The following is a 15,696-nucleotide window of genomic DNA, read 5'->3' on the forward strand; positions in this document are numbered from 1 at the left end:
CATTCCCTGGATTCGTGAGCTGAAGCACACCCCAGCCTCTGTTCCTGCACTGAATATGACAATCCTGGAAAAGAGGCAGTGGACCCTCCCTGAGGATTCCCATGCTGCCACTCTCAAATAACCCAGAGAGAGTAAGACTTTGAGAACAGTGGCAGGGGGCATTATCTCTCTCTCTTTTTTTTCTTTTTTTTAACGGAACAGGTGCCTGGGGCCTGCTTGAGACCAGTGCTCCCTTGGAGAGCTGTGAAACAGTCTAGACATACCCTTTATCTCTCTCCATGCTTTATTCCTATAGGTAAGAATCATAATACTTTCCCTACATCATAGCAGCTTGGTGCTTGGGTGTACCTCAATTAAGGCAGTGGGCTTTTCTTCTATAGGCAAGAAGGAGCCAATTGTGAGGATAAATACACAACAGAAGCAAAAAGTTCAAGTACTTTGGTGATGAGAACCATAAAAAAAAAAGTCTATAGGCATGTGCAGACACTTAGATCTACCTAATTAGGGTTAGGTCAATCTAAATGCTAATCTTTGTACACATTCAGTGACTTTAAATTGGGCCAAAAATGGTGGATCTGATCTATATTATTTCACCTGAATAGGTGAACTAACTTAGATTGAGAAAGGGTTAACCCTATCCACCAAATGTCTGTACATGTTTGGAGCACAGTCCTAGGGTTAGGAAAACCCAGCTGCTAGTCCCAGCCTAAGGGCTATGCTCTTCCTACCCCACTGAGCCTGGCTGGGCTATTTTTAGTGCTCTCAGACTCCCCACCCTTGGGCAGACAACCCCGCTGTAGACCAGAGGTGGGCAAACTACAGCCTGCAGGTCAGATCTGACCCATCAACTGATTTGTATCTGGCCCGCAGCTGCCCCCGTAGTGCTCCACATGGGGCTTGGCCCCCGCCATGAACAACAAATGCCCCTGGAGGCTGGGGGGGCATGGTGACCACCCACAGGTGGCAGCGAGGGGGTGGGTGGTGAACGGTGAGCAGTGACTGCCTGCAGCTGCTGTCCATGCTTTCTGTGGGGGTGAGCAGGGTCCACCTACAGCCACCGGCAGCTACACTGGCAGCAAGTAGGGGGGCAATGAGTGCCCACAGAAGCTGGTGGCAGCTTCAGCAGTGGCCATCTCAGGTGGGGCACAGGGAGGAATGTGCCCCACCTGAGATGGCCAATGCCATCCACTCCCCCACTACGTGTCGCCTGTAGCTCCCGCCCACTCCCACCCAGGGCAACCCATGCCATGCTCCTGCTTTCCACCCACTTGGCTGCCTGCAGGTGGCTGCTCACTGTACTGGGAGCTGAGTGACTGGGAGCCAGAGCTGGGCCCCCATATACTGGGGTAGGAGCTGCCCAGCAGCTTTCCCCCACCCAACCTGGCTAGGCATGTGGTGTCTGGCATGAGTCCCCATGGCCACCACTGCTTCCCTGAACTATGTGATGCCTGGAGTGGTACAGCAGGGGCAGGAGGAGGAGGAACTGAAGGCAGAGGGAGCTGACCTAAGCAGTATCCAGGTGGCTGCAGCAGCAGCAACAGCAGCAGCCCTGCCAGGAAACTGTATGTGTTGATCAAGGCTGGGGTTGGGGTCATCAGCAGGTGCAGGGTGGTTGCAGATGGGATCACAACATGAGCTGCCCCTGGCAGGACTGGATGGGACTCAGCCCCATGCAGAGTACTGTGGGGGCAGCCATAGGCCAGATGGGGTAGTGGGGAGAGGACGACATCTGCAGTGTCCAGTGAGCTCTCCTGCACGTGCCACCTGCTACCCCCTCTCTTTCCAACCCCTTGGCCAGCTCCTGGAACCTAGCATGTGGACAACCTCACCCCTCACATGCACCCATACCCACACCCTATACACACATGATGTCTCCTCACATCCCTTCACTCCCCCACACCCATCCCACATCTCCCTACCTCCAAACATACTGTATAAAAGAATAAGATGCTATTTTGACATATTATGCACTCACCCCTATATACACTACTCAAAAAAACCAAATCAGGACAGAGATTATTTTTTACAATAAGATTAAAATATGTTATTGCAGATGTTTTATTTTTAGTAGATGATTTATTTTTATCTATAATTTGTTTAAAAGACATCTTCTGAAAGATTTTGTGTGGGCAGCCCTCAGAAGCTCACCAAAACTCATTAACTGGCCCTCCAGGTGAAATAATTGCTCACCTTTGCTGTAGACCCACCATCCCCTCTCACAGGCCTGTCAGCCCCCGTGATTCTAATACCCCCCACTCCTGGAGCTGCCAAACACCCCCATGGACCTCCTGGCCACCTCCCAGTCCCAAATTACTTACACTGGGTTCCAAGCATGGCTCCCAGCATTAGCAGACATTTGTACACGCCGCTCCCAATTCACCATCAAATCACATGATCATAGACTGGGTGCTGTGAATATCTGCATGTACCCCGAGTTGCTTTCATAATTTACCTTAGTAAATCTGAAATAGAAGGCATAGTATCTGTGCCACCAGGCTTACATGTTAAGGAGATTTATAAGCCCTGCTCTATAATATGGAAGAAAAACGGGACCTTTGAGATAAAGTAGTATGGCTCCCTTGGCATGCAATGGTCACCAGTAGTTAAAAGAAAACTCCTCCATTTGGCCCCTTACTCCCCTTAGGGATTGTGTCAGTTTCTAATTTTACCAGGCAGTGAACTTTTAACTGTTACTTACTGTAATGGGTCTGAAGAGAAAGCATGCGTGTTGTTGGAGCTGATTGCAAATTTTCCAACGTTTTATATTTTTTGTTTTTAAAAAAATAATATATTCATCAGAAAAAGAAAAATTTGCCAAAAACATTTTAAATCTGCTCTACAAATTTCAAAAGATTTCTAGGAGCTGAATTGGACTTATCATACCATGCCAACTGAAAATATGAGAGGCAAAAAAGGCACAGACTTGTTCATTTGAAGAAGTGAATAATTTGGCTCTTACAAGCAAAATTAGGAACTTATTTCAGGCTAAATTTGAAATTCAGTTAAAAATATAGTGCATGATCTATACACAACTGCTCACTTTACAAGCAGATGTCACCATCACAATAAATGCATTCCAAAGGTCACAGGTCAGCTCCTTTTCTGCACCTGTGTATCATGGATCATATACCTTTCAGGGAAACTCTGTCTTGGGACTCAGCAAGAAGAAACTTTATTCAGTCTGCCCCCTTCAGGACTCCCTGGGTGCATTCAGATGAGTGTACAAGTGCCTCTTGCCTCTTCTCAAACCCCTTTGAGGTGGGGCAACAGGCACGTAAAAATTAGACCCCTGGATATCTAGGGAGGTCTAAAAAAATTGAAGTTTAAAAGACCAGAACAGGGAACAGTCCTGGACCATACCCTGAGGCAACCGGAGGCTGAGTCCTCCACAGAGATGCTCTGGCTGCCAGAGCATCTCTGTGGTTGGCCCCTCGCCCTGGTGATGAAACACATGGCTGGGCAGGGTGCATGTTTAGCATCAGGGCTCCAGTGCTGGTGAGTAAGGGGTCGGGGGGCTGGAGGAGGGGGGAGGGGAACATGGGGGGAACTTCTTATGGCCCTGCCCACTCCCCCAGCCCCCCAACCCCTACCCTGGCTGGCCCCTCCCCCCACCAACCCCCCAAGGCCTCCGATCCCTGCCCCCCATCCTCCCAAGCCATTGCATCTCTGCCCTGCCCTAGTTTAAAAAAAACAACCCCCCAGCACTTACCAGCAGTTGGAGCTTCCATCTGGCTTACTGGGGCCCTTCTTGCATGGTATAGGGCAGGGTGACAGTCCCAGCAGCCCCAAACTGGGGCCCTCCTTCCCCCCCACTATCCTGTTCTGCCCGGGGGGCTCTTCCAGGAGGTCCTGGATGCTTCCCACCCCTGCTTCTAAGGTAAGCAGAGGCTTTTTTCCTGTTTTTTTTCCTGGGATTTTTTTTTTAAGTGACAGTGCCTGGGGTTCTGGGGACAGCCATGGGGGCCTAGGGGTGCAAGTTATGGTGTAAGGCTTGATAAGGCAGCCATTGGGGGTTCTGGGGAAGTGGGGGCTGGGGCTGGGTGGTGCAGCCATTGCAGGGACAGCTGGTGGGGGATGGGGCCTGGTGGGGCAGCAATCGGGGGGCTGGGGTGGGGCAGGTCCCTCCACCACATGACAGGTGCCTGACTGCACTGTGCTCCTGAACTGTGAGAGTCCCAGGTCTCCCTAGTCCTTGGGCTGCAAGTTCCTTTGATTGCACCACACTGTGCCACTCTACCCCCAGGGGAAGAGGCTGGAAGCAGAACACAGAGGGGAATCCTGGAGAGTCTGGCAGTGAGTGCAGGAGCTGGAACAGGAGGGGAAGCAATGCCTAGACTGGGAGCCTGGGGGCCACAGCTCAACTCCTTAGGAGATGCTTGCATTCTGCAGGACAACAGCTGATTAAGTCATTGTTATATGTAAATATAACAATGAGCTTTTGGGATATTGGTACAGCCTTGATATCTTGGATACATTAGGGAATCCAAATTTCAAGAAGAAATAAAAATATCAAAATCATTTGCTCCTTAGGAAGGCCCAGCCTGCCTATCTGTGGCATGCCATGGATTGGGCATTCACTGCACCCTGAGGGTCCCCTCGGGGTCTGTGGCCCCCACTTCTGGCACCTCAGAGAGAGCCACCCAAATGGAGCCTATGGTTCCAAGCTCCACGGAGATGGAGCCCCGGCTCTTGGCTATGGGGGCTGCCTGTCCCTTTTTCAGGTTCTGGGGCCCAGGATCATGACTACCTCCCTTTGTGGGGTCTGCTCCCTTTTGGGGTCTCTGGCACACCAGTTGGAGGAGCTACAGGCCACAGTCCAGAGACTGCGTGCCATCAGGGACTGCAAGTAGGAGATAGATTCCTACTACCCTTTTCCACTGGGAGCCAGAGGGTAGATCACAGTCTCCCTCCAGGACAAGGGAGGATTCCAGGACCTCCCATTCTGTCCAGTCAAGGGGATGGACCAAGGTGGTCAAGGGCGCTAAGGTCCGCTGCACCAAGGACCTTGCCCCGCTGGAGCTTAGCAACAGGTACAAACCTCTTGTAGCCCCAGCAGAGCCTGCCGAGTTGCCAGTTCCTGCAAGCAACACAGGCTCAACTGCACCTACCACCGCCACTCTCCCCAAGACAAAACACAAAGTGCTTGTTGTGGGAGACTCCATCCTGAGGGGGTAATCTGCCATCCCGATCCCTTAGCCCAGGAAGTCTGCTGCTTCCCAGGGTCATGCATCCAAGACATTGCGGAGAAGATTCCTAAGCTCCTCCAGCCTACAGACCACTATCCCATGCTTCTTATTCATGTGGGCACCAATGGCATGGCTTGGAGCACTCCCAACTGGGTCATGAGTCACTACAGGGATTTGGGACCAGGGCTAAAGGGCCTGGGGGCACAGGTGGTGTTTTCTTCGATCCTCCCAGTCTTGGGATATGGGCTGAGGAGGGAAAGGAGGATCCAGGTAGTTAACCAAAGACTGTGGTGCTTGTGTCATCAGGAAGGCTTTGGCTTTCATGACCACAGCCCTCTCTTTGGCAAGAGAGGCAGCGAGCTGCTGGGAAGAGATGGCCTCCACCTCTCTCCGCTGGGGAGGAGGCTCTTCTCAGCCAGACTGTCTGCCCTGCTCCACCGGGCTTTAAACTAAGCCCACGGGGAGATGGGGGGACTACCGCCACTGCTGGCCCACTGAGCAACCCTTGCAAAGCCAGCAGGCCAAGGCACTTAAGGGAGCCTACTCTTGTCCCAGTCCTAGTACAATCTGTAGGCAAGGCAAGAGCCCCCAAGGGGACACTTGCCTGCCTGTATACAAATGCCAGGAGCTTGGGGAATAGTTTCATAGTAGCTAGGGTCAGGAGGGACCTGAACAGATCATCTAGCCTGACCCCCTGCCACAGGCAGGAATGAACTCTGGGTTCACAAGACCCCAGACAGGTGTTCATCCAACCTCCTATTGAATTTGCCCAAGGTAAGGGTGAGGACCACTTCCCTGGGAAGCTGGTTCCAGATTTTGGCCACCCTAACTGTAAAATATTGCCTTCTGATCTCTAAACTAAACCTATGCTCCATCAGCTTATTACCACTGTTCCTTGTCACCCCAGGCAGTGCTGGGGAGAAAAGGGCTCTACCTATTTGCTGTTGATTTCCCCTGATGAGTTTGTAGGCAGCCACCAGGTCCCCCCTCAGCCTTCTTTTGCTGAGGCTGAACAGGTTCAGGTCCCTCAGTCTCTCCTCATAGGGCCCGTCCTACTGCCCTCTCACCAAGCGGGTGGCCCTCCTCTGAACCCTCTCTAGTCTGGCAACATCCCTTTTGAAGTGCGGTATCCAGTACTGGATGCCTTGAATGCATGTACTGGATGCATGAAAAGGTATGGTTGGCCTTGCTGGCTGCGGTCTGGCACTGGCAGCTCATGTTCATCTTGGAGTCAATAATGACTCCAAGATCCCTTTCCGCCTCTGTGCTTTCAAGAAGGGAACTCCCCAGCCTGTATGTATGCTGTGGAATCCTTCTCCCAAAGTGCAGCACTCTGCATTTGTCTACATTGAACCCCATCCTATTCTTATCTGCCCACTTTTGTAGTCTGTCTAAATCTATTCGCAGCCTCTCTCTCCCTTCAAATGTGTCCACCTCATCCCGCATCTTAGTGTCGTCAGCAAACTTGGACAGAGTGCTTTCCACGCCCTCGTCCAACTCGCTGGTGAAGATGTTAAACAGTGCAGGCCCAAGGACCGAGCCCTGGAGTACCCCATTTCTCACATCTTGCCAAGTCACTTTACTAGCCGCAGCATCGCATTGGAGGCTCATGTTCATCTTGTGGTCAATGATGACCCCCAAGTCTCTTTCTTCTGTAGTGCTATCCAACGTAGCACTGCTGAGCCTATAAGGATGCTGCAGGTTTTTCCTCCCAAGGTGGAGAACCTTGCATTTTTCGGTGTTAAACACCATGAGGTTCTCGTCCGCCCATTTGCTGAGCTTGCCCAGGTCAGCCTGGATCACCCACCTATCTTCTGGCGTGGATGCTTTGCCCCAAAGTTTGGTGTCATCGGCGAAATTGGCCAGTCCACTCCTGACTCCAATGTCCACATCATTAATGAAGATGTTGAACAGGATGGGTCCAAGGACAGAGCCTTGAGGGACCCCACTGGTCACAGGGCACCACGATGAGCGACTGCCATCTATTACAACCCTCTGGGTCCGACCACAGAGCCAGTTTCCCAGCCAGTGGATCGTGGTGGAGCCAAGGCCACAACTGGGCAGTTTGGCCAAGAGGTGATCATGGGATACCAGATCAAAGGCTTTTTTGAAATCAAGATATATGACATCAATCTCTTCTCCCTTGTCCAGGTGATATGTCACCTGGTCATAGAAGGAAATGAGATTGGTCAAACAAGACCTACCTGCAACAAACCCATGCTGGCTATCCCTTAGGATGTTAGCCTGGGCCAGTCCATCAAGGATGGCCTCCTTAATAAACTTTTCTAAGATCTTCCCCAAGATAGAAGTCAGGCTAATGGGCCTGTAGTTAGCCGGATCCACTCTCCTCCCTTTCTTGAAGATCGGCACCACACTGGCCTTCTTCCAGTCTTCGGGCACTACACCAGAGCGCCAGGAGTTTTCAAAGATCCGTGCCAGGGGCTGGGCTATGACGCTCGCCAGCTCCTTGAGTACCCTGGGGTGCACATTGTCAGGGCCGGCTGACTTGAAGTTATCCAGCTTCTCAAGGTGTTCCTTCACGAGGTCAGCATTTATGGAGGGTAGGGGATCCCCATCACCCAGATCTCCCTGTCCCATAGCAGGCATGGGCGTCCCATGGGACTGATGAAAGACTGATGCAAAGTACCTATTTAATAGGTTGGCTTTTTCCTGGGCGTCAGTTGTCAGTTGCCTCATCTGGTTTAGCAGGGGTCCAATGTTGCCCTTGCTTTTCCTCTGGCTCCCCACATATCTGAAAAAGGACTTTTTGTTGTCCTTGATTCTTGAAGCTAGTTGGAGTTCAGTTGCAGCCTTGGCTTTCCTGGTTTGCTCCCTGCAGGACTCTTGAGCTTGTCAAAGTCAGCTTTTCTGAAGTCAAGGACTTCTGTGTTGCTGACTGACTTGCCAGCTTTATGGCGGATGGTGAAGGTGATCAGCTCGTGGTCGCTGTCACCCAGCTTCCCATCGATCACTAGGTCGCCGATTAGGTCGTCCCCCGTAGCCAGTACAACTAGGTTGAGTACGACTTGTCCACCACTACTCTCTGGGTGTGCTCCATCAGTGAATTTTTTACCCATCCAACTATGCAGGCATCAATGCTACAGTTGCTTAATTTATTGATGTGGATGGGGTGAGAGACAGTGTCAAAGGCCTTCTTAAAGTCCAGAAAGACTACATTCATGGTGACACCATCACCCAAGGATTTAGTTACTTGGTCATAAAAGGCAATCAGGTTGCTCAGGCAGGACCTGCCTTTGATGAGTCCATGCTGATTGCCCCTGAGCATGATCTCCCCTGCAGGCCCCCCACAGATGTACTCCTTGATGATTCTCTCCAAGATCTTCCCAAGCACCAAGGTGAGGCTTACAGGCCTATAGTTACTTGGGTCCTCCTTTCTCCCTTTCTTGAAAATTGGGACCACATTAGCCAGTTTTCAATCCCCTGGCACCTGGCCAGATGACCACGAAAGCTCATACAGCTGGGCCAAGGGCTCTGTAATGACCCCTGCCAGCTCCCTCAACACCCTTGGGTGGAGGGCATCTGGACCTGCAGATTTAAAAATGTCTAGCCTTCCAGAAGATCCCTAACTACATCTGCACTGACTGAAGGCCTGACAGAGCTATCCCCAAGATTGTCCCTACCTCTGGTAGATGGGATATCCCAGTCCCTGTTCAAGAAAACAGAGGCAAAGAAACTGCTTAAAATATCAGCTTTCTTGTCTGGCATAGCCACAAGATTACTGTTTGCGTCTTTTAGAGGCCCTACATTACCTGGTGCCCTCTTCTTGCTCCCAAGGTACTTGAAAAAGGACTTTTTGTTGTCCTTAATCCTGGAAGCTAGCCTGAGTTCCATCTCTACCTTGGCCTTCCTAATTGCTCTCCGACACTCCTGGGCTGAGGAGGAGTACTCGTCCTTGGTGATAGCTCCTCCCTTCCACTGGCTGTATGCCCCCTTTTAGTCCTCAGGCTTTCCTGAATTCCCTTGATGAGCCAAGGGGGTTTCTGAGCACTCTTATCCCTCTTGCTTTTCTCAGGGACTGTTATCCTTTGGGCCTGGAGGATTTCCCCCTTAAGGTACGACCATCCATCATGGACTCCCATCTCCTCTACCTTCTGGGCCCTCAGTGCCTCCCCCACTAGTCTCCTAAGCTCATTGAAGTTGGCCCTTCTGAAGTCAAGGGCTTTAGCCTTGGTGTGATGATCATCAACCTGCAGGTGATGATTGCTATTGCCCAGGTGGTCAAAGACCTGCAGTCCCCTCACCAGGTCATCCCCCATGGCCAGGACCAGGTCCAGCAAGGCGTTACCCCTAGTGGGGCTGTGCACTTCCTGGATAAGGTGAAGGTCCTGTAATACAGCCAGGAACCTACGCGAGTGGTCAGACCTGGCTGTCTGCTCCTCCCAGCAAATGTCTAGGTAGTTGAGGTCACCCATGACAATAACATCCCTTAATCTAACTGCCTCCATAAGCTGACTGGAGAAGTCCTGGTCCAGCTCTTCCCCCTGGTTGGGTGGTCTATAGTAGACACCCACCGTCAGGTCCCTTTTGTCACCCCCCCCTTGTAGTTTGACCCATAGTGTCTCTGCCCGACCTTCCTTTACCCCAAAGCTAATCCTTGATGATGTGAGGTGCTCTTTGACATAGAAAACAACCCCCCCATCTTTTCTCTCTGTCCTGTCTCTTCTATATAGGGTGTGTCCTCGAATACCCGCTGCCCAGTCATAGGTAGGTTTCCACCAGGTTTCTGTAAGCCCTACTAAGTCTGGGTTCTTATTCACAATCAGGATGCACAGTTCCTCCTGCTTACTCCCCATACTACAAGCATTAGTGTGGAGGCACCTGAGGCCTCCTGAGGGTGCATATGCCTCCCTCCCACTCCCAGGACAGTTATGGCCCCCTGCTCCCTGGACATTGTTGCTTACCTGGGCTTCCCTTCCTCTTGTCGGCCTGCACGCCTCTCCACTTGAAGCAGCCCCTTCCCCCGGCGAAGCTAGTTTAAAGCCTGCCATACAAGATCAGCCAACCTAGAGGAAAAGATATGTCTGCCCTTAGGGGCAGGTGAAGCCCATCCCACCCCAGCATGCCCTCCTTACAAAAGCATGGTTCATTATCACAAAACCCAATCTGCCTCGTGGCACCAGCTCTGAAGCCGCCAGTTAACCACGTCAATGCAGGCCTCATGACGCCTACCCCGTTCACTCACCGGGAGAATGGAGGAAAATACCACCTAAGCTCCCGTCTTTTTCAGTTGGTGTCCTAAGGCCTTGTAGTCCTTTATGAGGTTATCTGGCTTGCCCTTGGATGCATCATTTCCACCCACATGGGCCACAACCAGTGGGTAGTAGTCAGAGGAATTGATGATTTTAGGGATGGTCTCTGTGATGTTGCGAATCCTTGCTCCGGGCACGCAGCAGACCCACTGTGACCAGGGCTCCGAGCAACAGATTGGACCATCGGTTCCCCTCAAGATGGATTCTTTCTGCACTGTAGGCCAGCTTCAACAGCAGGTATGGAGAATACTTCTGGCCTACTGATTAAGCTACTCTCCTAGAAAGTAGGAGATAGTAATTAAAACTCTTAGGCTGAGGAAAGAACTGAAGCTAAATTTCCCACTTCTGGAGTTAGTGTTCTAATCACAAGACTATAATGTAAAAGGTGAGCTGCATTTTAAAAGTAAAGGGTGAGCCTGGTTCATGTACCTACTCTCAGAAGAGGATTCCTATAGATGGAGGCACCCCCTGCAGTCCTAAGACATACTGAGACACTCAACCTCCAGCAAGGGCCAGGATCCTAAACATAATACACATCTAAATACTACCTAAGTCTTGCACTAATCCCACCTTACATGAGAGTCTAACATCACTTTACTTTTGAAAATGGGTCTTGCAATGCTAAATGCCCTTTAAAATCTGCATCCAAGACCTGGACTCAGCAAAATGTCCTTATATTACAAAACACTTTATTTATTTAGTGAATGCAAATCTGCAAGTCCAGGCAATAGCTTCCTCATTAACTGAGTTCAAAGCTGGCACCACAAAAATGGGTGTATGCCTCCTCTACCCTCTGGAAGGGTATTTTTACAATGCTGTGGTCCACAGTCTCACTGTACTTTGGCAAGTCTGCTTTGCAGAAGTCCCATCACATCATTTTTAGGGCTCTTGGTGACTGGAAGGCAAAAGCCAAGATGTATAAGTGATGGTCTGTGTTGGCTATGTGAGAAATCATCCAAGACTAGGCACTATGCTGGTTGAGGGTGGTCATCAGGGGAACTGACCCAACACAGGTCAGACGAGTAGCTGCGGCACCATCTGGCTAAGTTGCTCGTTGCTTGGGGTCATATATCAGGGAAAGATCATTTCTTGAGGCCCAGTCTACAAGCAGCTCACCAGCACTATCTGAGGATGAGTATCCCCAGTCCACCTGGTAACTATGAAAGTCTCCCATGTAGGTATCTGGGTAGGGCAGTGTTGGCTGGACTTGCTGTTCCCAGTTGGCACTTGGAGGCTTGTATACATTTGTTACATGGAAGCTGCCCACCTGTATAGTGTCACAGAACATGTCTGATGACAAAGGGCCTATGTTGGACTGGACATAGGTGGCATGGCTGTGCTTAGCATGGGGGGAGGAGCACAGTAAGTCCAAGTCTTTGATATAATAATGACCAGCTCCCTCATTTCCAATGTGGGTCTCTTGCAGACAGATGATGTCAATGGAGTGTTGAATGGCAAGGACTCTGATAAGGGTATGCTTGGCAGCTGACAGGCCCACAATGTTGAATTGCAGAATTCAATGAGAAGCCCCTGTTCCAAGAAAGCCAGGGGACTGTTCAACATTGGGGCTGTCGGGTGCAGAGGACCTGGGATGCCATGAGGAGGCTCTTTCAAAGGTTCTCTTAGAATACAGTCTGATAGCAGGATCATTCATTTCCCCAGGATGACCTGGATACTGACAGTAGGGCTGTGCGAAGCTTCGGTTGCTGATTTGATTTGGCAGAGATTCAGCCTGATTCAGTGGCTGAATCACCGAATCTGAATTGAATCAGGAGACCCATTAATCTCTCTGAATCAAATTGGAACCCTCTGAATCGATTTGGAGAGATTCGGAAAGATTCGGCAATTTGGACATAGATGCAGCTTTAAATGTTTTTTATACTAAAGGTAACAGGTAGCTAATGAATGCTGCAATGCTGGGGTGGATGGAGCATCCCACAGGAGTGCAGAGGGGTCCCCAGTATGCTCAGCAGCAGACCCCAAAGTGGACCAGAAGCACTTCTGGTCCACTTCCATGTTCACTTGGGAGCACACTATCCCCTCCCCCCACACAGTCCTCTGTCTCAGTGACTGGTGCCTCCTAGGTCTGGGGGGAGCACCCAGGGTCCCCCCATGGCCAACTGCTGAGACAGAGGGGCAAAGGCGGGGGTGCTCCCCGGTGGACCGAGAAGTGGACCAAAAGTACTTCCAGTCCACTTTCAGGTTCATCTCTGATCATGTGGGCCCCCGCCCCTCCCTGCGTTCCTATGGGACATTCCATCCACCCCAGCATTGCAGCATTAACAAGCTGCACATATTACCTTGAGGTATGTACACAAAACATGTAAAGCTGTGTCTATGGCCGAATCACTGATTCTCCAAATTAGCACTGAATCTTCAAATCTGGATTTAGTCAAATTGAATTGGGGACAGTGATTCAAATCAACTAATCGAATCACTGTCCCTAATCTGGGCCGAATCCAAATTGAATAGAGCCTGTTTCACACATCCCTAATGCCAGGGTGTGCAATGTGAACGCTGATCCACTGCACCCCCCCACAAAGCACTGAAGCCCATTATTAACTTCGTACATATGCTTAAATCACTTTGACTTGAACCACAGCAGGACTTAAGCATGTTTGTGTGAACTTTGCTGACTTGGGTCCTATATAAGCAAAGACTTTTAGCCATTCCACACTAAGATTTTATGACATTAGCTCCTTTTTCTCATGCATCTCAATCATGAAAGTACCAGCCTATCTAATTCACTGTGGGAATGTACTCTGCCTGCTGTTCTCAAGACATACTAGTGACTTTGGTCAAAGTCAGGATATTTTATTTCCTTTAAGATGGTCATACCATTCATTTATTAAATGAGTGGCATCAAGCATTTGTTGGCTTTCACTGCTGGTATTAAAACAATAGTTGAAGATAAGTCCTGAATTACAGCTTTCATCATTAAAATATAGATAGCATATACTTAATAGGGCAAATTCACTACTTAATATGAGTGAGTGAGTCTCCATTGATTTCAATTTACATGGACCCGTTTCCATCAACAGAGAATTTGGCCCAGAATGTTCATCTTAATTGGATTATATTTTATTAAACACAAAAGACCTCTCAACCTCCTGGGTCACTTCGTCAGAGAATTGATGATGGTCTGTGTTTAATTATAACAGATTGTCTGACATAAAGAAAATGATATCAAATCATTGTGTGTCTCTGCTAACTAATGAGATAAAGCAGATACATTTACTCCTCTCTCTTGATTTTAGTCAGATCTTGGAATGACATTTTTAAAGCAACTGGTAAAGTAAATAAAAGTGAGGAGTTGACTTATAAGGCCATTTCTGAATAAATTCTTTAGGAATATCTGCTCCATACCAGATGGAATATTATATATAATTCTGACCTATATTTGGAATAACAACCAATTCTTTCCTTCTCGTTGGAAAATTGCACTCTTGCCCATCTACCATAAACTTAATTAAGAATGGAGGAGGGCTGGATACTGTACAAACAAATAACCTTGTGAAATAATGGAAAAATTCTTAGGTGTTTGGATATAAAAACCTTATTAGTGAATAGAAGTAGGGTCTAATTTAAAGATTTTTAATGATGGCATCCTGTTACAAATTGTCAATTTTTTCAATATTGCCTTGAGATAGAGAAGTGATAGAACTATAGAATTTGATTTATATCATTGTCACTCTTTTACTACTGTCATATATTGAGTGCATCTACACGAGACGCTACATCACCATACCAATGAGCTATGGTGACATAGTATCAAAGGGTATGAACCCTGATGCTGAGCTACTCTGTAGCAGCAACAAGCTACTGCACAGTAGGGACAGAAATGACCATGTGCCACTGGGACGACACAGTAATGGTGATTACTGCTCAGTCACGCACACGTGTAGAAGTACCAACTGAAAACAGTGGTTAATCTCATTTGAGAATTCCATTTCTTTAGAAAAACTAAAATACATCCACAGTAACACATTTAATTATGAGATCCTGGGTTTGTCTATGTGTGCACATGCTGCTGCACAGGTTTACTCCAGAGTAAATTACTCTGGAGTAAACCCATCCTGGGCAGGCATCTACACATGCCAATTTGGGAGCAGATTTGCTGCTCCTGGCAGCAATCTGCTCCTTCCCCCTCCATCCCTGCACTGGACCCCTGCAGCATCCAAGGGGAGCTCTAGTCTTCCCCAGGTGCTAGCCCAGGAGCTGGTAGGGAACACAGGGCCAGGAGACAAATGTCTCCTGCAGGGGCTGGAAGATTGCTCCCTGCCCCTGGGGCTGCCTGGTGCTGGGGCAGGCTCCAGTGGTGGAACCTTGGTGGGAGCAATGACCCCCTACTGCAGCAGCAAAGAGCTCCCAGCCCCCTAGTCAGAGGCAGGGGACTTAGAAAGAACTGTTGGGGAGGGGCAGGTCCCATCCCCCTTCCCCAATCTGCCACTGGGGCATCTAGCAGTGAGTCCCTGGCTGAGTGGAGATTCCCAATTGTCCAGTTAGAGTACAGGCCTGGGAAAAAGCTGCAGGACTGGGACTTTCCCATGATCAGGACAGTTCCCAGCCATCCCCAGGCTTCACAGGGAAGTCTGCATGTGCAGCCTAGAGCTGGCTAGGGTTAATCTCATTTTGGCTGGGGACAATTTCCCCCTGCCCCAGCAGCAGGGAGCTTCTATCCCTCACTCTGCAATCATGACCATGGATCAAGTAAGATTGTCTGGCACTTAGCATACCACCCACCCCAGCTCTCTGGCCCGTGAAACTTCTCGCTGTGCTTTCCAGCCTCAGCACAACCCCCAAATCCACTTCCCCGCTGCTCTCAGGCACTTGGCACAACCCTCTTTCCTCACCTACTTTCCAGTAGCTCTTCCAAGGGCACAAAATCATTAGTTATATATGTCTCTCTCTGAAAACTAGAACCCAAATCTCTGGAATTCAAGTTCTTTGTCTTGATCTCAAAGCCTCATGTAATATTCTCCACAACTCTATTTTTGTCTCCTTTTTCCACTGATATGGAGTTTTCAGGTAAAATAACTTAGGCCCTGCTTAGCGATAAAAGGTAAACTCAAAATCATGTCTGGTTTCAGGTTTACACCAAATTCCAGCATGTTTCTAGTAACAGAAAACCAGTCCCACAAACACTCACAAAGTTCATCTCAATTTGCTGTATTTTCATTGAAGCTCGTTTAAAAAGATGATACTTGGCACCGCATACATAATCTTGATTCCTTGGCAAA

The sequence above is a fragment of the Crocodylus siamensis genome, chromosome 2, assembly GCF_052110815.1.
Source record: "Crocodylus siamensis isolate JL-2025a chromosome 2, ASM5211081v1, whole genome shotgun sequence".
Taxonomy (NCBI): Eukaryota; Metazoa; Chordata; order Crocodylia; family Crocodylidae; genus Crocodylus; species Crocodylus siamensis.